This window comes from Lolium rigidum, chromosome 6 (assembly GCF_022539505.1).
Source record: "Lolium rigidum isolate FL_2022 chromosome 6, APGP_CSIRO_Lrig_0.1, whole genome shotgun sequence".
Taxonomy (NCBI): domain Eukaryota; kingdom Viridiplantae; phylum Streptophyta; class Magnoliopsida; order Poales; family Poaceae; genus Lolium; species Lolium rigidum.
Window position 1 is genome coordinate 20,068,221 of NC_061513.1, and position 12,407 is coordinate 20,080,627.

A 12,407-nucleotide genomic window follows, 5' to 3' on the forward strand; every position below is an offset into this window, starting at 1 on the left:
TAGACTTTTTAAAGTTTTTCTATGTTTTTTTATTAATGTAAATTATGAAGGGGAAAAAATTATAGGTTATGCCGCTGGAACCACTCCAACGCAAATGGACATACGGTCAAGTTCGACCGTTGAACCGACGCAAACGTGTCCCATTGGAGATGACCTAAGGCAGCACGCCGACGGGTGGACCGGTCCCTAGTCTTCCGCGCGCAGCTATGCGGCTGCATGGTGGCGTGATCAGCCGATTGATTTCCCGTTCAGACACGGCGGAGATTGTCTCAACAGGTCCAACGCAATTGCATCTCCCACCTTTCAGTTGAAGCACTTCATCTGATAGGGCCATAATCATGTTAGAGCATCTCCATCGGTGGCTCTAATAGCGTTTTGAAGGCTGGCGTGGTTTTTTGGGCTCGCATCGGTGCGCTCCAAACTGCGCCGGCTAGTTTTCGAGCTCAATAAAATTGCCGGCATCCCCGTGTTGATCCCTTCACGTAGGGCGCGAATCGTGCGCGCCGACGCCTCGCGCCACGATGGTTTTCGCGGGTTGGGGCGCCTTGTCACCAAGAGGACGCGATGCTTCGCATCGGCCGTGACGCGGGAAGGTTGGTCGTTGTTGGCGGCAACGAGGGCAGCGACTACGCGGCGTCCAGTCGCCTACACCGCCGTAAATGCGGGTAGTTGGCACCACTATTTAGTACGTACGCCGTCCACCGCTACGGTGTTACTCTCTCATCTCCACCACCGCTGCCACACCAGTCTCTCCTCTCCACCTCAAAAATGCCGCCCCGTCTTAAGACAACATATGCTTGGCCTCAACGGTCGTGCGCTGTCTGCGGTGCCTCCACCACCACCGCAGCCGGAGCCGGAGGCGCAGCCTGACGCGGATTACAGCTCCGACGACGCCATGGACCCACGGTTTGCGATGTGGCACGAGTCCTACGTCGCAGACGCGGCGGAGGAGGCAGCACAGCGGCGATATCCAGGCGTTGTTGAACGCGCAGCGCTTCCGGAGGTTGAAGGAGGAGCAGCGGGAGTTCGTCAAAGACACGAACCTCGAGCACGCCCTCGAGATCTCGCGCCAGCGAGCGGCCACGGAGGAGGCGAGACGCCTCCTCATGGAGGCGGAGCGACAGAAGCTCATCGAGCTGCACGCTCATCGCCACTACGAGGCGTTCACCCGCGAGCAAGCGAGGCACACCGAGAACGAGGCTTCTCGGCAAAGGCTGGCAGCGTGGGGACAGCACCACCGGCATGCTCCTGCGATGATGGCCGCCATGTTCCACCGCCGGATGCGCGAAGCAAGGGATGAGAGGAAGGCACGGACGCAAGCGGGAAAGGCGAAGAATGATGACGAGGCAGGTTCGTCGCGCGCCCCAACCTTAAATTCGAGTTACTTTTGTATAAATTTCGTATGAATTTTGGTTTTAAATGTCATCCCAACATTTAAATATCGGGCAAGCGTATGAGGGTCGTCGGTGTGGGAGCAACATCCCGAAATAGAGAATGCTCTGTCGGCGACGCCCATACGGCAGTGCCTGCACCCTGCCGGCGACTATATAGGGACACGCAGGTGGAGATGCTCTTAGATGATTAAAAAAAATCTTTCATTAGTTGGTTGACCCAAACAGCAATACCTCCCATATTAAGGGAAATTGATTGCACTGGTTTCTTTGGTTGAGCCTTATTCTAATCTAGGGGATATTTTCTTCCTCAGAACGGCGAAATCTAGAGGACTTATTGTAGTTGACAGTTTAATAGACATATCGGTGGAGTATTACTTACCAATAAGCAGTGCTTGATTTCAGGTTAGAATACATTGACACATTGGGAGTTTCTAATTCATTTGTTTTAGCTACATGATATATTAGCGAAATGCCATTACTCTTTGCTTGATTAACCAGAATATTTTTTCTACCACTTGCTGGTTTCATTCACCTTATATATTTTAGTGTATTTCCCATCCACGATATTTTAGTTTTAAATAGTCTAAAATTAAATTTGTGTACAAGTTATGTAATGTTTATTGTACTCATTATGATCCCATTGCAACACACGACATTGTGCTAGCACTAGCATTATTAGAACAAACATAGTATCATGTATTCCTTAGTCTGGCCACAAGACCAATGAAAATATCACCAAAACATTCTCGAAAAAATATATCACCAAAACAATGCTATCCAAATTATAATTATATAGTAGTGACATCTTTAATTATTTCATTCTCGCTTCTGCAGAGGCATTTGGTCAAACGGGGCAGCAACAACTATCTTGGTAGTTGCAGGAGGCTCCGGGGGCACCTCCGCATAACATCTTGCACCGGTCTTCGGTGCAGTTCGGCAACTGGCGCGTGTAGCATGGCGCCGGCAGAGGAAAAGCAGTAGGAGTCGCACCCATCTGCATTCATGGCCAACAAAGAACGAAAATGATATTCAAATTATTTCGTCCATGAATATGCAGTAGCCCATAGTGCATAAATTATGTCACCACCATGTGCAAAATAGAAAGAAAATAAGTAACCTCTTTGCGTGCTTGGCTTGAGAGAGGAGCAGTAGCCATGACGACCATGAGGACGGCCATAAAGCAGCACAGGGTGTTCTTCTTCACCATTGTCATGATGTACAGGATTACACAAAGCTACACGTATGGATGTATGGTTTTTTTGTTTGTGTTCCTGTTGTGACTTGTTGTGTGTTTATATAGACCCGCCATTGTTCGTGCCTAGGAGTATCGATAAAATATTACGATTATCAATTAATGATGGATTTATATATCCATTAATACAATTAATTTATATATATCTCTGGTGCATGGATAAGTGGATATCTACTGCTGCATACCCAAAAAATGGAACCTATTAATTGTGAAAAAATAGTACTATATCTTTGGTGAAGATTTGATTCAAATGATATCTAGTGGATTCTTCGATCGTTGATGATTTTTTAGCTCATACGTGCATCTCTCAATTCTGCTGGCCAATGCATTTTCCACCTCTACATAACATATTAAACCGCAAAAATTAACATGCATGGCATTATTTTAGGGCCATTACCTTACCTAACTAATTAAATGTCATCACCGGCATGTCCAAATTGCGCAATAAGATCTACCAATCTGCCACCGACGTTCCTCCGAGCTTTGACATATAACATGGAGGTGTTGCACATCCAATGCTCATATGAAGTACATGTACAAAGAAGTCATTACGTCCTGATTTGAATTAGTAAAGTTTAGTAGGGCAGATGACATACAAGATTACAATTCGCATCTCGTTGTAATCTTGTATCTCAAAAGTTAGTATATTCAAACTGTAGAAATACAAGAGCTTCTAATCTCCATGTATTGCTTACATGAAAAGTACGTACCGAAATGCTGAGATGAAATATTATGGCTTTAATCTAACCACGGATGATACATGGACTAAGACATCTCAATATCGAGAGATGAATCCTCGAAAAAAAACTTGAAGGGAAGAAAACTCAGGAGTCACAATAGTAGCAATCCAGAAGCTATACTGCGTGTGTCTCCCGTCATTTAGAAACAAGTATTCCTCTAAAGAGGCTCAATCCAGACCAGACGGCTCGGAAAAAATTCTTTGGCAGTAAGATCGGCCTTTTGTTGGTATTTATTCTTCTTGCAAGCTAGAGGTAGTTTCACGAGTTTTGCTAATCCACTTAGAAAACAAGGGGCCACTTCAGACACTAATCAAAGGTTTGTAGTATCATGTGCGAGGTCCTAACTGTTTCTTGTTGAATCTTTGATCTTATTTATAGAACAACTTTGCCATTTGGCACACTAAAAATGGAACTAAGCTCAGAGTGATCGAGCTGACGAAACAAACAACCAGGAGAATGGTAATGATGGACCCAAGCAACACTTCAGAATATTAGGTAATGATAGAATCTTGGCCCAGGGCTTAATAAGATTGATAGAATACTCATACCAACAAGTTTCAACTTCTTTCCTTTTTCGATAAAGAAAAAGGAAAGAAGTTGAAACTTGTTGGTATGAGTATTCTATCAATCTTATTAAGCCCTGGGCCAAGATTCTATCATTACCTAATATTCTGAAGTGTTGCTTGGGTCCAACGAACTTCAAAGTTAAGTGTTCTTGGCCTGGAGCGATTTGAGGATGGGCTTCCGACCAGGAAGTTGATCTCGAATGCGCGCGAATGAGCACGAATTGTGTAGAAAAGACTACTGTTGATTTGTGGGACCGGTCTAGGGGTTCTATAGAGCTTCCAGGGGTAAGAGACCTGATCCCAGAGTGGTCGGGGTGTTACACTCCGTAGCAGCAAACACCTGATAGTTAAAAGGAAGAAGATAATTGCACCTCTTACAGAACTAGCACGGAGAATGGTTTTAAATTTTGATAGAATACTCATACCAACAAGTTGCAACTTCTTTCCTGAAAGCTCATCTCCAAAGAACTTCAAAGTTAAGTGTTCTTGGCCTGGAGCGATTTGAGGATGGGCTTCCGACATGGAAGTTGATCTCGAATGCGCGCGAATGAGCATGAAGTGTGTAGAAAAGACTATTGTTGATTTGTGGGACCGGTCTAGGGGTTCTATAGAGCTTCCAGGGGTAAGAGACCCGATCCCAGAGTGGTCGGGGTGTTACACTCCGTAGCAGCAAACACCTGATAGTTAAAAGGAAGAAGATAATTGCACCTCTTACAACTAGCACGGAGAATGGTTTTAAATTTTGGTTTCATAAATATTACAGTCACTACCTAAATCAGTGAAATTCAGTAAGTTCGGTTTTCCTTTAGATCAAATGGCTTAAATTTCTAGAAACATTTATCGAAATATTTCTATTTTCGAAAAGTGATTTGAAATTTATTCGAAACCATGTGTATTATTAAAATTAGTGAAATATTTTGACCATAGCTATTTATTTCAGTGTCTACCAAAATCCTGAAATTTGGTGAATTTCGATGAAATCTCACTGAAATTGATTGAGTTGACTTAATCCTCCATGGGTGTGTTGGCAAGTCAAATATAGCACCACTTTCATATAAAGAATACGTAAAATATAGTACCTCCTACTATAGCTGCCGAATTCCACAAACCCTAAACCCTAATAAGAAAATTGGACAATAGAAGTTGTGTTTGAATGGAATAAATGTCTCTTAACTGAAATAATCTAAAGGTGAACTGGTAGCAATGTACTGAACTATATTTATATTCCACATACATTATCTTGGCCATAAACACCAAAATAATTGTTGTGATCTAGTATTTTTTGACATGTGCCTTGAATTAGTGAGAATCTGAGATAGAAGCAGGTGAAAAGTTCAAACTGACTAAAAACAGATGTGTGCTGCCTCAGGTTTATGTTGAGTCGAATTCTTGAGACATTGTGCTATTTCTTTACTTATGTAATTAACTTGAAATTGCAGCTAGAACAGTCAAACAAATAAATCTCCGCTATCTTCCTGAGCTTGGTTAGCTTTACCACACGAACACATCAAATTGTAATCAGTACCAAAGTGTGTTAGCAAGAATTACCACTATAAATAATGAAGTGTCAAGCATCAGGAATAAGTGATAACTATGAATGGACGTATCAAACTCAAAGACTTGATACAATCTGCAGTGTCCACAATAATGATGGTGGAAAGTTTATGTATGCGTGCATGGCAAGAGACCAAGCTAGTGCAGGACTTCAAAACAAACACCCTTTCAAGCTGGAATGTTATGACTTGCAGCGAAAAATAGCCTGCATCAAGCGATTTGGTCCCACACCACACTGATATAGGAACAAGCCGCTCCCCGCTGAACCCATTAACAACTGCCCCATATCTGAGATTGTCTTCTGGAACTGACACTTCCGAACAGCCACAAGTGTTTCGCCAAATGGTATAGTTGAGATAATCTTCTTCATGATTTGGATGCACAAATATCTTAGGCCTGCCTCCACACGAGAGTGAATTTTTGTAGGACGAGCTACACTTAGCTCGATTTTTCAAAAAAAGAAAATGGTATTCTAGGTTTCAAAAAAATTCTGAAAAAAAAATCTAGATGTAGGCAATGTTGAGTTCTATCATTGTGTAAAATTTGAACCCGAGATACCATATATACAGGGCAGCACAAAAATGACAAAATCTGACAGATTTTAAGATTGTGAGAGTTTGTACTATTCACTATTATAGATATCAGAATTTTTTATTTTTGCATAGTCTCGAATCTAAGGTATTTCGAGTTGCAAATTTTCAATTTGGTAGAACACAAGATTGTCTACAACAAGATTTATTTGCAGATTTTTTTGAAATTTTAAATATTATTTTTGATTTTTTTCAAAAAATAAGCTACATGTAGCTCGAGCTACGTTTGTGGTTTTCGGCCTCCACAATGGCTATATGCAAACCGCACAAACATAGAAAAAAAAAATCGCACACCATATCTTTTATCAACATAGAAAAAAAATAAAACCAATTTATGCATAGATATAATAAAGGGTGCACACAATAACAAGACGCATAAATGCGCTCTACCCAGCACTTTTTGAACTAATATTTAGCCGGCCCTAGTTTTTCTTTTTAAGAATCGGGCCAAGCTTGGAACATAGGAAATTACATCAAAGGAGAAATTGATTTTACATGGATAATTCAAAATTGTGCCGTCCTCCGGGTTGAGGTATTCGAGGTTATTCATACGAATTGTATCCTTGACCTCGTCATGTTTGTCGTTGGTATGTAAATTATAGTGGCACATCATGTTCCTGAGGTTTGACACATTAGTACACCATCACCAAGTATTGCCAGCGGGCGGAAGGATGCTCGAGCCCAATCACAGCGGATGGTATAACGTTTGTCCCATCGCGGCAGGTCGGCGCCATCGACATCGTTACACATCCACATATCAAGCATCTCCAGGTTCTGGTCTGGAAAAGTCACGCAGAACTCCCCACGCAGTTCAGACAGACAAGCGCGCCTCATTGTGAAACCACGGGCCACAAGGTGGCCACGAGCAAGGAGCACATGAAAGTGCATGGAGCCCTCATGTGTGGTTTTGGTAATTAATGACAATCCCTATGGACTAATGTTTGCATTGAGTTATATTTGTAGGAGTTGTCCATAGGCAATGCTTGAACCATATGTTGGCTTCAAGGTTGCAATAAGAAGAAATTGATGAAGGATATCAAGTATCAAGTACGTCTTGAAGATGAAGATGAAGTGAGCCCTCAAATTACTTCAAGACATCAACATGATGAAGAATGAAGAAATGAAGTGCAAGTTCAAGATGAGCCAACTTGAAGAGATCATATGCTTGAAGCTTGCCATCCATTTGGTGATCATGGATATGTGAAGATGCGCCGAAGAAGAAGCTCTCCCATAGTGGAGTATGGGGGAACATTTCGCATGACTTCATCAAGCAAGCACAATCAAGAAAGGCGTTCCATCTTGTTGCGGTCAAGACCGTCATCATCAAGCTCAAGTGGAATGCGCAAGTTAAGGTTTGCTCTTGATCGGATTTCTTTATCACCGGTCTCATGGTGTAGTTGGAGACCGGTTTATAGTTTAGTTGTCGTACTATCAAGAGGGCTCTCGAGTGAGTAACTCGATCGTATCCTTCGGTGATATTTGGATCGTAGCCTTTGCATCCTTGCATCATCTTTCTTGGTTGTTATTTGGATCTTATCCATGTGATGTTTTAGAGCTTGTGCTTATTCTCATGACAAGCTCTAGTTCATCAAAAACGGATTTCGCATAGATCACTTGTTGCGTTTTCGAGTTTGGTGATTTTCTCGGTTTCTCTTGTTGAGGTGTTGCACCTCTAAAAATAATAGAAAATCACCCCCACTGGTTTCCATATTTTTAACAAAATTGGTTTCACTCTATTCAGAGCTACCAAACTTCAGATATTGATTTTACAAGTTTTCTATGCCGGATAATCCGGGCCGGATATTTGCAAAATATCCGGCCCCTGAAAATCGGCTAAGGACTTTTCGACGTGCGGCTCAGTAATCCCCTGGATCAAGGGCCGGACATTTGCCCAGATTTTTTCCAGAAGCCGGTTTTTCCGGGGGGCCGGATAATCCGGCCGCTACTTAGACCGGATTATCCGCCCCAAATATCCTGCAACGGCTCGATTTTCTTGGGGGTATAAATACCCCCCTTCTTCCTCCTTGGGCTGTAGCTTCTTCCACTCTCTCTCTCCTCCATTGTTGATCTTGAGAAGCTTGTCCTATCTCTCTATCCCTCCATGATTCTTGCCCCCTTTTGAGGGAAAAGAGAGAGGAGATCTAGATCCACACTTTGACCAAACCGTATCATCTCTTTGTGAGTGAATATTTGGGATCTAGATCTTGGAGAATTTTGTGTTCTCCTCTTTGTTCTTCCTCTCTTATTCTCCCAATAGCTTTTGTAGCTTTGTTGGAATTTGAGAGAGAAGTACTTGAGCATCTTTGTGGTGTTCTTGTCATTTCATTTGGTGCATAGCTTTGAGTTCTCCACGGTGATTCGTGGTGGTGAAAGCAAGAAGGTTGTTACTCTTGGGCTCTTGGAACCCTAGACGGATTCTAGGCCTTTGTGGCGATTTGTTGGGAGCCTCCAATTAAGTTGTGGATGTGTGCCCCAATCTTTGTGTAAGGCCCGGTTTCGGTCTCGAAGGAAATCCCTTAGTGGAACCGTGACCTAGGCCTTTGTGGCAAGGGACACCGGAGAATAAGGTGAGGCGCCTTCGTGGCATTCGGTGTGTGGTGTGAGTACCGCATCTTGGGGCGAGTCCTTTGTGGCGTTGGTGTGCATCGAGCAACCACACCTCAAGGTGAGCCTCTTGTGGCGTTCGGGAGCACTAAGCCACCGCAACTCTCCAATGGAGATTAGCACTCGCAAGAGTGTGAACTTCGGGATAAATCTTCGTCTCCCACGTGCCTCGGTTATCTCTATACTCGAGCTATTTACTTATGCACTTTACCTTGTGATAGCCATTGTGCTTGAAGTTATATATCTTGCTATCACATAGTTGCTTGTATTGTTTCGCATAAGTTGTTGGTGCACATAGGTGAACCATAGTATATAGGCTTTGGGCTTGACAAAGTAAACGCTAGTTTTATTCCGCATTTATTAAGCCCATCTCGTAAAAAATTTAAACCGCCTATTCACCCCCCTCTAGGCGACATCCGTTTCCTTTAAGCAGGGACGGAGCCAGTGGGGGGCTGGCTGGGGCCATGCCCCCACAATGATTTTTTTTTGCTGAAATATCCCTTTAAAATTTGCAGATTTGACCCCTAAATTTGGTAAATTTTAGCTATATGACCCCCTCCAACTTATGTGATGTACATTTGGCCCCCCTTATCTTGTATTCCTAGCTCCGTCCCTGGCCAGGAGACGACACTGAAGGTTTCATCCCACAACTTTAAACATAGGAAACCAGATGCGGCAGTGGGCTCGCATGGGTGGATGATCCATAGGAGAGACCCCTTGAAGAAGGTCGTCGTCTGCCCGATCATGATGCGGTGTGATGGATGCACCAACCGGCGCCAATGCTGGCCAGCTCCGATGGTGAAGACCTCCATATGGAGTGTGTAGACGATGCCGGTGAAAGATGGAGACTTGGGCTCCATTCTCTGCCATAGACGCGCGACCTTCTACGCGTTGGCCCAAGAGTCGCGACCCAGGCCAAAACACGGATGGCTAACCGAGGGGCTTTTCTCCACGCCGTCAGTGTGAGGACGCAGCGCGTGGCCGCGTTGAGCACGTGCATCGGGGAATCGGAGGCCACCATCACCAGCCCGTTGCAGTGCGCGAATCGGCTCACCACCGCAGCGGGGAGCGACTCCATGGACTGCATGAGGGTTGCAACCCCCTCGGTCCCCTGCCATTGGTAGAGACCGGTGGTCGCGACGACATGAGTGTGCCATGTTGTTCTCCTGTTATTTTTTTTTTGAAATGGGGAAAATATCGCCCCAGCTTCTGCATCCAAAGGATGCACATAGCTTTTTTTATTAGATTATTCATGAAACCTTACAAGAAACAATACAAAAGATCAATCTCGAAGCAACCTTACTATACCTACAGTGGGATGAAGAGGTGAAAATACACCAACTGACATCATCCAAAACTAAATGCCTTCCTAAACCGCCCAATAGCAGGTGATAAACACATCCAGTCAAGCAGACTCTCAGCCCACACCAACGCCCACGCCACTGGAGTTTCTCCCACCGTCTTCCTCGACTCCATCTTCAAGAGAGATCATCGCATTAACCTTACAAGACCTGCTGTCGATGCCACCATGACGCGAGGCAGCTCCACCATCCTGCACCTATACATCATTCCGCATCTGTCATTGATACCCTGCAGCACCATGCCACTGAGACTCAGCACCAACAATGTGGTAGATGAACACCACTCCACCGAAAACCACCAACATCCAGCAGCTGCTCCAAAAATGATGCCCCAAGAGGTAGAACGACGCAGGGCGCGCTGCCATCGTCCGATCCGAGAGACCCGGACCTAGGGTTTCCCCCAGAGCCGTACAAGTGAGAGACCATAGACTGCAACGACGATGCCTTCAAAAAGGTAGCGGCGCGACACGTCGCCATCGTCCGCCAACCGAGGTCGGAGCACGGTTTTCACCGGCAGCCGCGCATCCCCAACTCGCCGAGTGTAGTTCCAAGACAGGCAAAGATGACGCCTTCGACAAGGTAATGACGTCGACCGATGCCGCCATCATCCGCCAAGACCGAGGTCGAGGCTCAGTTTTCACCGGCCGCCATGACACCCCGGACTAGATCACCATTGCCGGAAATCTGTGCGAGATCCCGTGATCCCCCACACAGGACTACCAGCCTGGCCGACCACCTCCGATGAAGAAGAAGGCCGCTGACAAGGTATTAACTAGTCAATGCCTACGGATTGTAGACTAGGGTTTAGTTAGAAGTAGAGGGCAAGTAGATCTCGAGGGTTCAGCCGGAAAAGTACTCGACTGCTAAGAAACTAGGGTTGTGTTGACAATGAAATCGATCCTCTCTTCGTCCCTCGACTCCCCCTTATATAGGAGGCGGAGCCGAGGGTTTCGTATTACACAAGTTTACAGATTTCGGGAGACTCTTTGAGTTCGACCCGTAAAGTTACAAATCTCTTTATTCCTAATACAATTCTATCTTTCCATATCAACAACTAATTGGGCTTCCGAGCTTCGTATTCGTCGACTCATGGGCCTTCAGTAAACCCCGGGTACCATCTTCGGCAGGCCCATTGGGGATGCCTATGTCAGCCGCCTCCTCCGTCGAACCCGAGGCTGCTGCCCCGGGCGTCCTCGTGCCGCAGGGAGATCCCAATGTCACCACCCCGCACCGGCGAGAAAGGGAGGGGATGGCGCAGCCCGTCCCCCCAACATCCACCACCGGTGTGCCACCGATGGGAGGCGGGGAGGCCGCGACACTGGCCACCGTCGCCCCTCCTTCCTCCGACCGCCGCCGCCCAGCCATCACACATGGGCAGGGGGTCTACCGCCACATCATCGAGGGGATCCCCCAGCCGCCATCCTCGCCGCGCCAAGGGGGAAGCCCGCCGCTGCCATGCCATGCGGTTTTTTCCGGCGTCGCCGCCGGCGGCGGCGGCGGGAGGCGGCTAGGGTGGCGTGGGCCTTTTGCTGGTAAGGGAAGCCCTAGCTTTGTTCTCCTGTTGTGGTTGGGGATTCTGGTCTGCGGGGCAATGAGAAAGCATGGGTGGTTGCGCCGGTGATGGCGGAGGTCGCGGGCGAAGACCGGATCATCGGAGATGGTTGCACGCCATGCTTTGCACACGGAGGTGAACCGTAGAAGCGACTTGGTCGGCGCTCTCACCGCCAAATCCAAATCCCCCATTCCCCCCATCTCAAGATCATCCACCCTTCCCGATCTACCGACATGGCCGACTCTTCCTCACCCACACGTTCGGCGAGGCTTCAGGCGGCGGCTACTGGCGGCAGATGGTCGTCTTCTTCATCTGCGTCGATGACTTTGTTTGTGGTAAGCTTCTGCAAACCCTAGCCTTAGATCTAGATCTTTTGGATACACAAGGGGAATCTGAACGAATGTATTGTAGGACATTTCTTCATCGCCTATCGAGGTTATGGAGGTTGTCCAGGTTGCATCTGACTCTACCACGGGGACCGTTGTCGCCGTTGCATCTGACTTTTCCACTGGGACGGTGGTGTTGCATGTATCTTCGCCAGGGTCCCCTGCTTTCCCGATCTTGCTGCTGCGTGTAGATGCTTTGACTGTAAGGACGCGCTTACTTATCTCGTTGTTTATTGATGTGGTAGTGGTAGTGGTAGTGGTAGTTCATTGATGTGGTACTGCTTAAGGATGTAGATGTGGTAGTGATTGTCGTAGTTCATTGATGTGGTACTGCTTAAGGATGTGGGTATGCTTGTGGTAGTTCATTGATCTGCTAGTGTTTGTTATGTATGCGATCATACCATTGGG